This window comes from Tiliqua scincoides, chromosome 6, assembly GCF_035046505.1.
Source record: "Tiliqua scincoides isolate rTilSci1 chromosome 6, rTilSci1.hap2, whole genome shotgun sequence".
Lineage (NCBI taxonomy): Eukaryota > Metazoa > Chordata > Lepidosauria > Squamata > Scincidae > Tiliqua > Tiliqua scincoides.
The window spans coordinates 3,435,077-3,446,304 of NC_089826.1; the positions used below are offsets into that span (position 1 = coordinate 3,435,077).

General features: G+C 48.5%; 1 pseudogene; it reads left to right on the forward strand.

Moving 5' to 3' along the window:
• Positions 1 to 4,894: 4,894 nt before the first annotated feature.
• Positions 4,895 to 5,011, forward strand: LOC136656233 (5S ribosomal RNA; annotated as a pseudogene).
• Positions 5,012 to 11,228: the final 6,217 nt, after the last annotated feature.

Here is an 11,228-nt window from a genome sequence, read left to right on the forward strand (position 1 = left end):
TGGCTCAGATACTACTTATGAATGAACATGGGTGTCCTCCTCCAGGCTCAAATCAGATTGACTTCCACATAGATATTTCCAGAGATATTTGAGAAACAACTCAGCTTAATCTAGATATGGAGACTGCCATACTTCCCATCAGGCAGGAGATCTCCATCCATGTTAGCCTCCTAGCCTCTCCCCCACCTCCACAGCTACCTGAACCCCCTCCATGTGCTACCTGTTGAAGGTGACCCTCCCCCTTAGAATAGCACAGGTGCTATTAGACTTAGGTAGTGTAATATTCCTGAGGCCTACAACCGATTTGCCAGACATGACAAACATAAGAACATAAGAACAGCCCCACTGGATCAGGCCATAGGCCCATCTAGTCCAGCTTCCTGTATCTCACAGCGGCCCACCAAATGTCCCAGGGAGCACACCAGATAACAAGAGACCTCATCCTGGTGCCCTCCCTTGCATCTGACATAGCCCATTTCTAAAATCAGGAGGTTGCACATACGCATCATGGCTTGTACCCCATAATGGATTTTTCCTCCAGAAACTTGTCCAATCCCCTTTTAAAGGCATCCAGGCTAGACGCCATCACCACATCCTATGGCAAGGAGGTCCACAGACCAACCACACGCTGAGTAAAGAAATATTTTCTTTTGTCTGTCCTAACCTGCCCAACACTCAATTTTAGTGGATGTCCCCTGCTTCTGGTGTTATGTGAGAGTGTAAAGAGCATCTCCCTATCCACTCTGTCCATCCCCTGCATAATTTTGTATGTCTCAATCATGTCCCCCCTCAGGCATCTCTTTTCTAGACTGAAGAGGCCCAAACGCCGTAGCCTTTCCTCATAAGGAAGGTGCCCCAGCCCCGGACAAGGGAGTGATGGAGAGATACCCTCTTAGTGCTGCTGACAGGCAGATAGGTAGAGGAGGGAAGGTAGCTTTTGAGGACCATGCATGGGTAGAAGTGCGAGAGTTTGGTACTGGGTAGATAAGAAGTGGGAAATGAGTTGAATTTTCCTCTGATATAGATTAAAATGGGGGCCAGATAAGAATTACAGAATCGTGATGCTCACTTGGTGTTTGAGGTGAGCATTTTAACCCGCATATTTCTGAGTGGGTAAAATACAAGACTGGGCAACATCTCTAAGACCTGTCCTGTACTAGCAACAGAGTGTTGGAAAGGAACCGCAAACAGGAACAGTGGAGGGCTGGGAGAGCAAGAAGAGTTGGTGGAAGTAGAAGACACAGCTGGGGAGGAGGGGGAGACAATGTGGGCAAACCGCAGATGTCCTGATGGGCTCCCCAGAACTTCCAGCAAGACCTAACTGGTAGACATCAGCCCTGGTCACACCTGAGCAGCAAGTGCGCAGTGATGGGGTGGGCAAGAACTGAGGGGCCTGACCCAGAAAGGGAAGCATGTTTCACATGGGAAGGAGAATCTTGTACTAAAACACTCATTTGGTGCCTGCTGGCTATTGAGAGCGTTTCTTGGAAGGAAAAGCTTTTCTTCGAAGTCTTCCAGGCTTGAAGAACAATAATTGGATCTTGTGTGCGCAAAGCCATTCCTGCCTGTGACGCATGCCCTAACCGCCTCTTCATCTCACGGGGGAAGTTCCTCATCTTCAGGGTGAGTCAAGGACAAGGCCCTCAAGGACAGAGGTCGGTCGAGAGCTCTCAGAGCAGGCTTTCTCTTCATACATGTCGTACACTTGGTCTCACACTCCCAGGGTTTTGGGTGCTCAGGGTTGTTGGTTCTGAACTCTAGAGCCCTCAAAGATCCCTGTTCAGTAGTACTGCGACCACCCTGTAAGAGCCAGTGCCTCAGTCCAGGGACACCGAGACCCTCTAGGCTTAACTATATCCCTTGTAGGCACTGAGCACTTTCTTTACTTAAAGTCTCAGTCCTCAAGTTACTAGTCCACAATGAGGATTTTTGGTAGCTTGCTGAACGGCCAGGCAGGATTCTGAACCTTTGTCCCCAACAGACAATGAACCAACATGGTAAAAGGATTTTTACTTTATTAAGTACATAGGGTTACAAAAAGCTACAAAAGGCAGCAAATGCTAGAGGCATAAAAACTTCTAGGAAACATATCAGCATAAAACAACAAAGCTAACTGGCTAACTCTATTATTCTCTAACCCTCACCTGGGTCAGCTTCTTTTGTACATCCTCAGGCCAGTTACCTATGGCCACATGGTCCTGGTGGGGCAGGATGTGCACCCACCACCTATCTCACCAAGAGACAAAGACCAAAAGACCCTGTCCTCCGGAAGTGGGGCTGGATGCTCGCCCTCTCAGCTCTTCCCTCCCCCCTGGAGATCTACAGCTGCATTCCATCCTTGAGGGGCGTCTTTCTGGCTGCCTAGGTGCTGCATAATCACCTTCCATTGAGTTGTAAATTCCTAGCAGCTAGGAAATGCAAGCCACTTCTGTGTTACTGTTTTAGCTTGGTTCAGGCTTTGCAATGCTACTAGGCCTAAATGTACATATTCATGACAATACAAAACTCAAAGGCAGCCTGCCTGGGAAAAACATGAGCAACAGGTGACTGCAGCCTTCCTAACCCCTGGCTGGGGGTCCTCAGTCACACATTCCAGGCAGAGACCCTCTGGGCCCAGGAGGGTTGAAATGCAGGACAGAGAACCAGAGGTTCCTGTTGGCGAGGCAAACTGTCCATCCCTTTGGGCTCTCTGCAGGGTCCCTCTGGATGACTCCCGGTCAAGGGGGCTCCCCTTCTCGGTCCTTCTAACTGGGATCTGGCTGCCAGGAGCAACTCCTTGCTGGGGCCTTTCATCCTGCTGCCTCCCCTCCCCTTCTCCATTCCAGGCCCTTCCTTTGCTCATATCTCTCTGTGTTCTCTGCCTCTCCCCACTGGTTTCCTCCTTCCCTGCTCCAATCACTCTGCCCCCTTTCTGCCATCTCCCTTCCAGAGCTCAAGACTTGCGCCTGCACAGGGCCAGCTTCCTCGTGCCAGCTCCCCTCCTGAGCCTCCTGCTCTCATTCTCCCCAGCCCCCTTGCCACGGCTAGTGCCCAGCGTTGATGTCATGGAAGCTCTGAGCGAGCCTTGCACAGGCGGGCGATGCCATCTTATCTTCCTGGGCCTATATTGGGATGTGACCGTTCTGCTTCGCTATCGTGTCCCAAGATGCCACTCCCTTTTGTAGTTCCTAGTCTGGAAAGAGCAGGGCTGGCTTCCCCCCTCACCTGTGACTGCTCTCTGTCTTATTGCGCATTCAGGGAAACTAGTTTCATGTCTCTGCCTTCTTATCAATACTGCTTCCTTTCAATCATGTTGGCAACCTTCAGTCTCAAAAGACTCTGGTATCGCGCTCTGAAAGGTGGTTCTGGAACAGCGTCTAGTGTGGCTGAAAAGGCCAATCCGGGAGTGACAATCCCTTCCACACTGGGAGCAAGTGCAGTCTGTCCCTGGTCTGTCTCCCTGGCTGTGGGCCTTCCTTTTTGCCTCTTAGCCTCAGACTGTTGGCCAAGTGTCTCTTCAAACTGGGAAAGGCCATGCTGCACAGCCTGCCTCCAAGCGGGCTGCTCAGAGGCCAGGCTTTCCCACCTGTTGAGGTCCACTCCTATTGATTCCTTTCAATAGGGTCAGTTGAACCCTCCATCCACACCTTGTTGCAATAGCATCCTTGGCTGCAGGGGTCTTCAGAAGGACATCCTGCATTACAAGGACCTAAGGAGAGCCCTTCTGGACCAGTGGTTCATCTCATCTAGCATCTTATTTCCAACATTGATTCACTAGATGCTGTTATGCTCTGCTAGTCCAGATTCTGAACTCTGTGTAGGGCCAGAAGGCCCGAAACTGAGTCTCTCAATTCAACATCGGCAAAATAACTGGCACAGACTTGAGAAGCCCCATTGAGGGACTTGAGGATTTCCCCGGGGGAAGGGGACGAAAATCCCCTTCCCCTGAGGAGACCACCGGCAGCTGCCACAGGGCTGCAGGAGGCAGCAATAGCTGCTTTGGTGAAGTACTTTGTGAAGTACTTTTTGTTGAAAAGTGGTAGATAAATATTCTTATTAATAACAACAATGAAAATTCTCACAGTGCGAACAGCGAGGGTCTCTTCTGCCAGGGGACCTCTAGGACGCAGCCCCTTGGAGATCTTGGCAGGTGAAGGATGTATTTTCTTTGACAAGTGCTGGAACCAAACTGTATCTATTTTTGAACAGGGCTCTAACATAGTCGCTGTTCTGGGACCGCAGCCAAGAAGGTAAATGTTTGAAAAGAAAATCAAACAACTGCGCTTGGCTTTCGCTGGAAAGGGGAATTATCTCGTTCTCATTTCTTTTAAGCAACAGCATGTTTTTCAAGTCTTCGGAGACGATGCCACCCTGAAGGCAATTCAAAGAGCTTCCTTTTTCTTCAAACCCAGCATCCATATGGTCAGTTTTTTTTAGAAAGTACATATGTTTGTTTGCTGGGTTACATAAAAAGTCATCTGCTTCCCAGTGGGACCTCATTCTCCAGGTGAAGCAACATCTGCTTTTCTGCCTCAGCAAACCTTAATGTCATCCTGAAATAAAGCAGCATTAAATGAAACTTTTTGAGGAATGTGCATCTGACAATTTGACCAGAGGGAATGATCTGGTTGCTTCCTGCACCCACCAAGCCCTAAAAGAAAATTCTTGACTTATGATTTAAAAAAAGTAGCCATTGATAGATGTATCGTTCATGAATTTGGTCAATTCCCTATTAAAGACACTTTGGCTGCAATCCTGTGGACAATTTGTTACTATAGGTTGCCCTAGAATCAGGGCTGCAGGGTCAGGAAGAGTCTCCCAGAAGTGACATCACAAGAGGCGAAGAACGTAGAGGTGACCATGGAGGTCACTGTGCCGTAAGAAGAAGTAAAACATTGATAACCACAAGTCTAAGTGCTACAACTGTTACCCTGCACACACCCGATCTCATCTGATCTCGGAAGCTAAGCAGGGTCAGGTCTGGTTCGTACTTGGATGGGAGACTGCCTGGGAATACTGCGTGCTGTAGGCTTCTACCATAGTCTTTCGAGACTGAAGGTTGCCAAGCAAGTGCTACAGAACAAGTGCCCTTCAAAGAGCTACCAGGATCAGTGCTCTGAGAAGCCACATTTATGGATTTCTAGAAATACAGACAGTTTACAGTTTACAGTTTAGCATAGGCTGAGATGTGGCTTGGGAAATGATGATCCGCTCCACTGACAAGAATCTTTCTGTGGTTTGAAAAGTTCAGGATCTTCGTCTGAAGCCCCAGCGGTGTCATTTTCCCCTGTGTGCAGAGGCGGAAAAGAGGTCACAGGATGACCTTCATTACAACTTGCCCAAACTTGTTGGGGGGAGGAGCTTTTTCTTCGATGCCAGTCTTGTGGGCTTCCTAGAAACATTATTATTATTAATATAATAAAATATCCGGGGTTAGGATCTGACACAATTGCCAGATCCAGGCCCCATCCGCTCCTCACCTGCAGCCTGCCCACGGGTCTGTCCCCCACCCCAAAACACTTCCTTCCCAACCTCCCCAGACCCCCACATTGACCTGACTCAGTCGGCGCAGGCTTACCTTTTGCGCTGGCCCACTAGCAAAGACACTGCACTGGGGCAAAAAGGGACAGTTACTCTCCCCCTGCTAAATATAAGAGGAGCAGCCCTTGAAAAAGTGCCTCTTTGCCCAAATAGCAAGGATTTTCTGACTGGTGATGATCAGAAAACAAGAGGCTGTAGTAGACAGACCCTTAGCCTGGCCCAGACAGGCACATCTCCTGTTCTTATTATACCCTTGGCTTTCCACATTATTCTTTTTAAACATGAGGACTAGGAGCATGCTTATTCGCAATAAAAGAACTCCCAGTGTAGCCATATTGCCCTTAATATCAACAGACACTACACCAAGCTCTGTACAGAGCAAAGTGGTAACAATGAGGCTTTCTGTCTCTAGAGGATAATTTTAGCAGACCCAATTCATTAGAATCCATTAGTGGACTGTTTTGATTCCAACAGAGCTGAATTACCAGAGATGTCTGGTAATTTCCGACATCAAGAGCAGCCAAAGCCTTTTCAGCTTCCTGCCAGAAAACGAAATGTATGGTCAGCAAGCTGGAGTATAATTAAGAAGATTGTCCTGGGCAGGGCTCCCTTGATTTGCCTGATGGCAGAGGCTTCCCAACCATGTGACTGGGCAACACACTCCATGGCTAGTCGAAGTGGCAAAAGGGTATCCTCTATAACGACCTCCCATGTGGACACAAGCCACCTGCAACAGCTCACTTCAGTGCTGTTGGACTGAAGGTAGAGACACACTCCTGGGTAAATGACTGAACCCCCACACTGCTGTCCAAAGACTTGGTTAATCTGGAAGTGAGGCAGGAGATGTTGTGTTGCCATCAGATTTCAGGGGTACTAGAGAGATTCTCAGCAAGGTTGTAAGACCTTTGAATATAGTCTACATGCTAAAAGTGCAGTGTCATTTAAGAAGGTTTATTGTACATACATTTCTATGCATATCGCTATGGAGCTACAAGTATATTTGCTTTGCCTGTTGTGAATAGGCATATCTCAGTGGCTTTCTATCACCTGGCACCGAATAGTATACAACAGCAATTTTCAACCGATGTGCCGAGAAACATCAGCAGGTCTGAAATGGCAGTTTGGAGCACAGTGGTTGAAAATGGCCAAAAAACTCTTCTGAGTTCTGTGGCTCTGTTTTTAGGGCAACTATCTGTAGTAACAAGGAACAGAGGGACAGCAGAGGGACAGACAATTAATTAACAACAGATAGTTGCCCTAGAACAGAGCCGCAGAACATGGAAGAGTCTCCCAGAATCTGGAAGTGACACCATAGGAGCTGAAGACCATCGAGAAGATCACAGAGGTCAGTGTTTCTTGAGAAGACAAATAGTGAAAATTGCTGGTATATTTTTAGAGTTTCATCGCCTTTAATAGATGGAAACCTCCCTCCAGCCTTTGGAATATCACTCCTATGGGACATCTGGTCCACGTCCACTGCATCACACCAGCTTTCTTTGATGTCGTCTGTTGGTAGAAAGATGCTAGTTCACATCAGAGCAGCATGCTAGTTTTTCCTTAAAAAGTACAAGGAAACTGACATTGTGCCAAACATACCTTCAGATGTGCTGCATTTCCATTGAGATGGCTTAGAGCTGGTGGGGATCTGGACCGAGAGGTACTCTGAGAGGCCAGGAAATTGACGTTATATAACTTAATAGTGCACGAGGGAAAAAATGATTATGGGAGAGCGCTGTAGCTCAGACCAAACTACATATCATATTAAATGTGCAGCCTGGCCCTTGATTAGAGCTGTGACATGGGAGGATGAAGTCGTCGTCGTCCCCAAACCAATTCACCAAAATAATTGCTCTCCTGAAAGCTGCTACCTACAGAGAAGAAAACTTATGCCAAATTAAGTGCTCTGTCGCCCCGGGCTGATCCACCCATGAGGCAAACTGAGGCAGCATAGTAAGCAGTACCCATCTTTGTCCACCCACTTCCCTTCCTAATGGTTGGCAACCTTCAGTCTCGAAAGACTATGGTATAAGCCTCCAGCACCCGGTATTCCCAGGCGGTCTCCCATCCAAGTACTAACCAGGCCTGACCCTGCTTAGCTTCCGAGATCATGGTATAAGCCTACAGCACCCGTTATTTCCAGGCGGTCTCCCATCCAAGTACTAACCAGGCCTGACCCTGCTTAGCTTCCGAGATCATGGGATAAGCCTCCAGCACCTGCTATTCCCAGGCGGTCTCCCATCCAAGTACTAACCAGGCCTGACCCTGCTTAGCTTCCAAGATCAGATGAGATCTGGCATGTGCAGGGTAACAGTTGCTTCCCTTCCTGCTCCTACTCTTTCAACTCCCCTGATTGCAAAAGAAAGAGGGGGCGGCATGGAAAAGGAAGGGAGAGTGGGGCGCTAGATTTCTAACCCACCCCTCTCCTGCCCCACTTATTTCCTCTTTGTCTCTGTCTTCCTTTCCCTTCCAATCTGGGAGCTGGAGTAACAGAGGCTGGCATGTGTCCTGCTAAGAATGGGCTGCACTTGCCATCCTGCCTCTGACCTTGGGGGGTCTTGGCCTGGCCCTGCCCCTTGCAACTGTCTTTTGAGAAAGAAAAAAAAAGGCACTGCGATCTGCAAACCCAGCTCTGTGTCTTTTCCTCGAGGGGCCCATAGCCTGCCCTGTTTGTGGAGTGAGAAATGATCGGGTTCCAGCTTCCTTCCTTCCCATTCGTTGCCCAAGAGGGATACTATTGCCAGAGTCCTGTTGGCTGAAGTAAGGTTGGTTGTCCCTGTTTTCTGTGCAGAAAGCTCCTCCCGGATTAGATGGGTGCCTAACCCCTGTTCACTAGTACTGGTAGAGGAGGTCTCTAGAAAAATCTGCACATGTTGTGCTGTACATGAGCCCAGGATCATTTAAAGCCATTCATGTTCACTTAAAATTCAAAACGGTAATTAGATCAAGACTATAGAAAGAGACAGTGGCTCCACATTTATCAAGGAGACAGGGATTGGCATGGTGTGGAGCAAAGGCCTCTGTGTTCTCTCCCAATCAGCAAAGGGGCAACTGTCCTGAATGGGCCCAATTTGGAAGCTCCTGTTTCTGCTTCTGCCTCCCCAGAATTTGACCCCTGCTGTCTTTGAATTTGGCCCCTGCTGATTTTGTACCTGTGTCTGCTTCTTATCCACTCTAAACAGTACCCCCCAGTATCCAGTATTTGCAAGCCCTGCTGCATCTTGGAGGAATTGCCTGTAGCCAAGGTCAGAGACGGAGCCTTCATTCTCAGTAGGCTGGGGAAGCCATGGAGCACGTCTCCAGGTCTGTTCGCCTGGCACTTTCTTTGATCGCCTTCAGGTGCCAGTCAAAATCTCCTCCTTTTTATGACTGGAAAATGGAGACAGCACTCCCCCCCCCCCTTTAATGGGCTTGTCTAATGTCTTTGGCTCCGTTTTATGTGTTGGCTTCATCATCTCATCTACTCTTCTGATGTTGCCATGCTTGTGTCAGTTTTTATAGACTCTTTAGTGTTTTGTATGTAAGCTGCTTCAGGGCCACTTGGTCAAAAGTAAGATAGAAGCAGTAGCATAGCCAGAGGGGGTGCAAAGCACTAAGTTTTGCAGAGAGCCTCACCGCATCATGCAAGTGGTCCCTCCTGCGCCGCTTTGGAGCTATTCCGGGCTACTAGGGCAAAACAGAGACATATAATTCGAAGGGGACATGGGGAGGCTGCTTGCATGGTGTGGTGAGGCTCCCTGCAAAACTTAGTGCTTTGCACCCCCTCTAGCTACACTATTGGAGAAGAGTCAAGTGAACAAAGAAAAGCTGAACCAAAAGTTCTCTGTGAAGAATGTTCAGTTCAAAATGGGGAGGGGGCAGGTTAAGTTGCCCTGAAACTGTCACCTAGGTTTTGTTTTTTTTTGGGGGGGGGGGCTGAATGTCTTGTGGTAGTGCTCACACAAGCAAACCTCTAGGGCGTGCTACTACAATTTCTTGTGAGTTTAGGAGTCCCCTGGGAATGGTGCAATGCCATCAACGCAAAGTGTCCTTCCCAAAGGACTCGTCACCCAGAGGTGTCTTCCCTGCACCAGTAAAGCTCCATTGGCCTCACTTTGTATCTCCTAAAAGTCACCAAAATGGACTTCCAATTCCCCTTGTTTCCCATGAAACTCATCGTGTGTTTCTCAGAATTTTGCGTCAATTCTGAAGTACTCGGATGGGAGACCGTCTGGGAATACCAGATGCTGTAGGCTTATACCATAGTCTTTCGAGACTGAAGGTTGCCAACCATCTGAAAACATGCCCACTTGTCAATTGTTCTCATGTACCTCCTATAAAGCCATCCTCCCTCCCCCCCTCCCTCCCTCCCTTCTTGTTTTAAATAATGTCTCCATTGTGAACGCTTCCCATTCACCCATTTGCAAAATGACAGCTACTGTAACCAGCAATACTGCCCGAGGTGTGCTTATTTGTCTTGCATGTTGCACATTCATATTTTTAGAATTCCATTATTGTCTGTCAATCACAAATAAAATCCAAAGCTTGAAAGCACAAAAAGCTGAGCACATTCTGTCCTCTAAAGAGGGCCAAGACTTGGAAGAAATTATTCAAACGGGAGAATACGGGCAGTTTTAGAACCAAATGGACTTGCAAGGACCTTGGATTCAGTGTCTTGTAGCTTGCCTCCAAGAACAGAATGAGCTGGTTGTATCTGTACCAGAGGCAGAACTAGAAGCCCTGACAACTTGGGCTTTTAAAATGGGATTGGACAAGTTTCTGGAGGAAAAATCCATCATGGGGTACAAGCCATGATGTGTATGTGCAACCTGGGTTATGTCAGAATGCCAGATGCAAGGGAGGGCACCAGGATGCAGGTCTCTTGTTACCTGGTGTGCTCCCTGGGGCATTTGGTGGGCCGCTGTGAGATACAGGAAGCTGGACTAGATGGGCCTATGGCCTGAGCCAGTGGGGCTGTTCTTATGTTCTTATGGGCAGTGATCGTAAAGTCACATGAAAGCTTCTGAATTTTCCCCAGAGATGCAGGTGTAGGTGGCTTCACGTCCCCCATTCCATCGCCTGTGGAGTCTCCCCTTAAGAATTTATTCTCCCCTTAAGAATGTTTGGCCCCCTGAATCAGGTCAAAGGCCCATCTAGTCCAGGTTTCTGCACAGTGGCCCACCAGAGGCCTCAGGAGCACACAAGGCAACAAGAGACCTGCATCCTGGTGCCCTCCCTTGAGCTGGCAACACCAGTCCCTCCTCCTCTTGGGTCCAATCTGGCCTATCACCACCCCACCCCATTCTGCCCACCCCGTTCCATCTCCCTCCCCTGCCCGTCTCTGCCCCTGCGCTGCCCGGTAGGAACTTACCTGCTCTGGTGCGCTGCCTGTGGGTCTGGAACCTGCACAGTCACAACGTGCTTTATGGCACATTTGCGACAGTCTGAGCTGGTGGGGCATGTGCTCTTCCAGGGTAGAAGGGGGCTAGGACTGTACCATCACTCCATTAACTTTGGAACCTTTTTCCTTCCTCTTTTGTTTTGTTTCTCTCAGCGTGACACACCAAGTCTGCCAGGAAACACAAAGCCATTTACTTTGGTGCCGTTTAGCAATGTATGAGATCTGGAGAAGCTCTAATGGACCCTTTTGCACATTAGATCCTTTGTTTCCTTGTCTTCTGTTGTCCACCAAGAGTATTTGAGGTGTCGTCATGGCTACTGGGGAATAATTC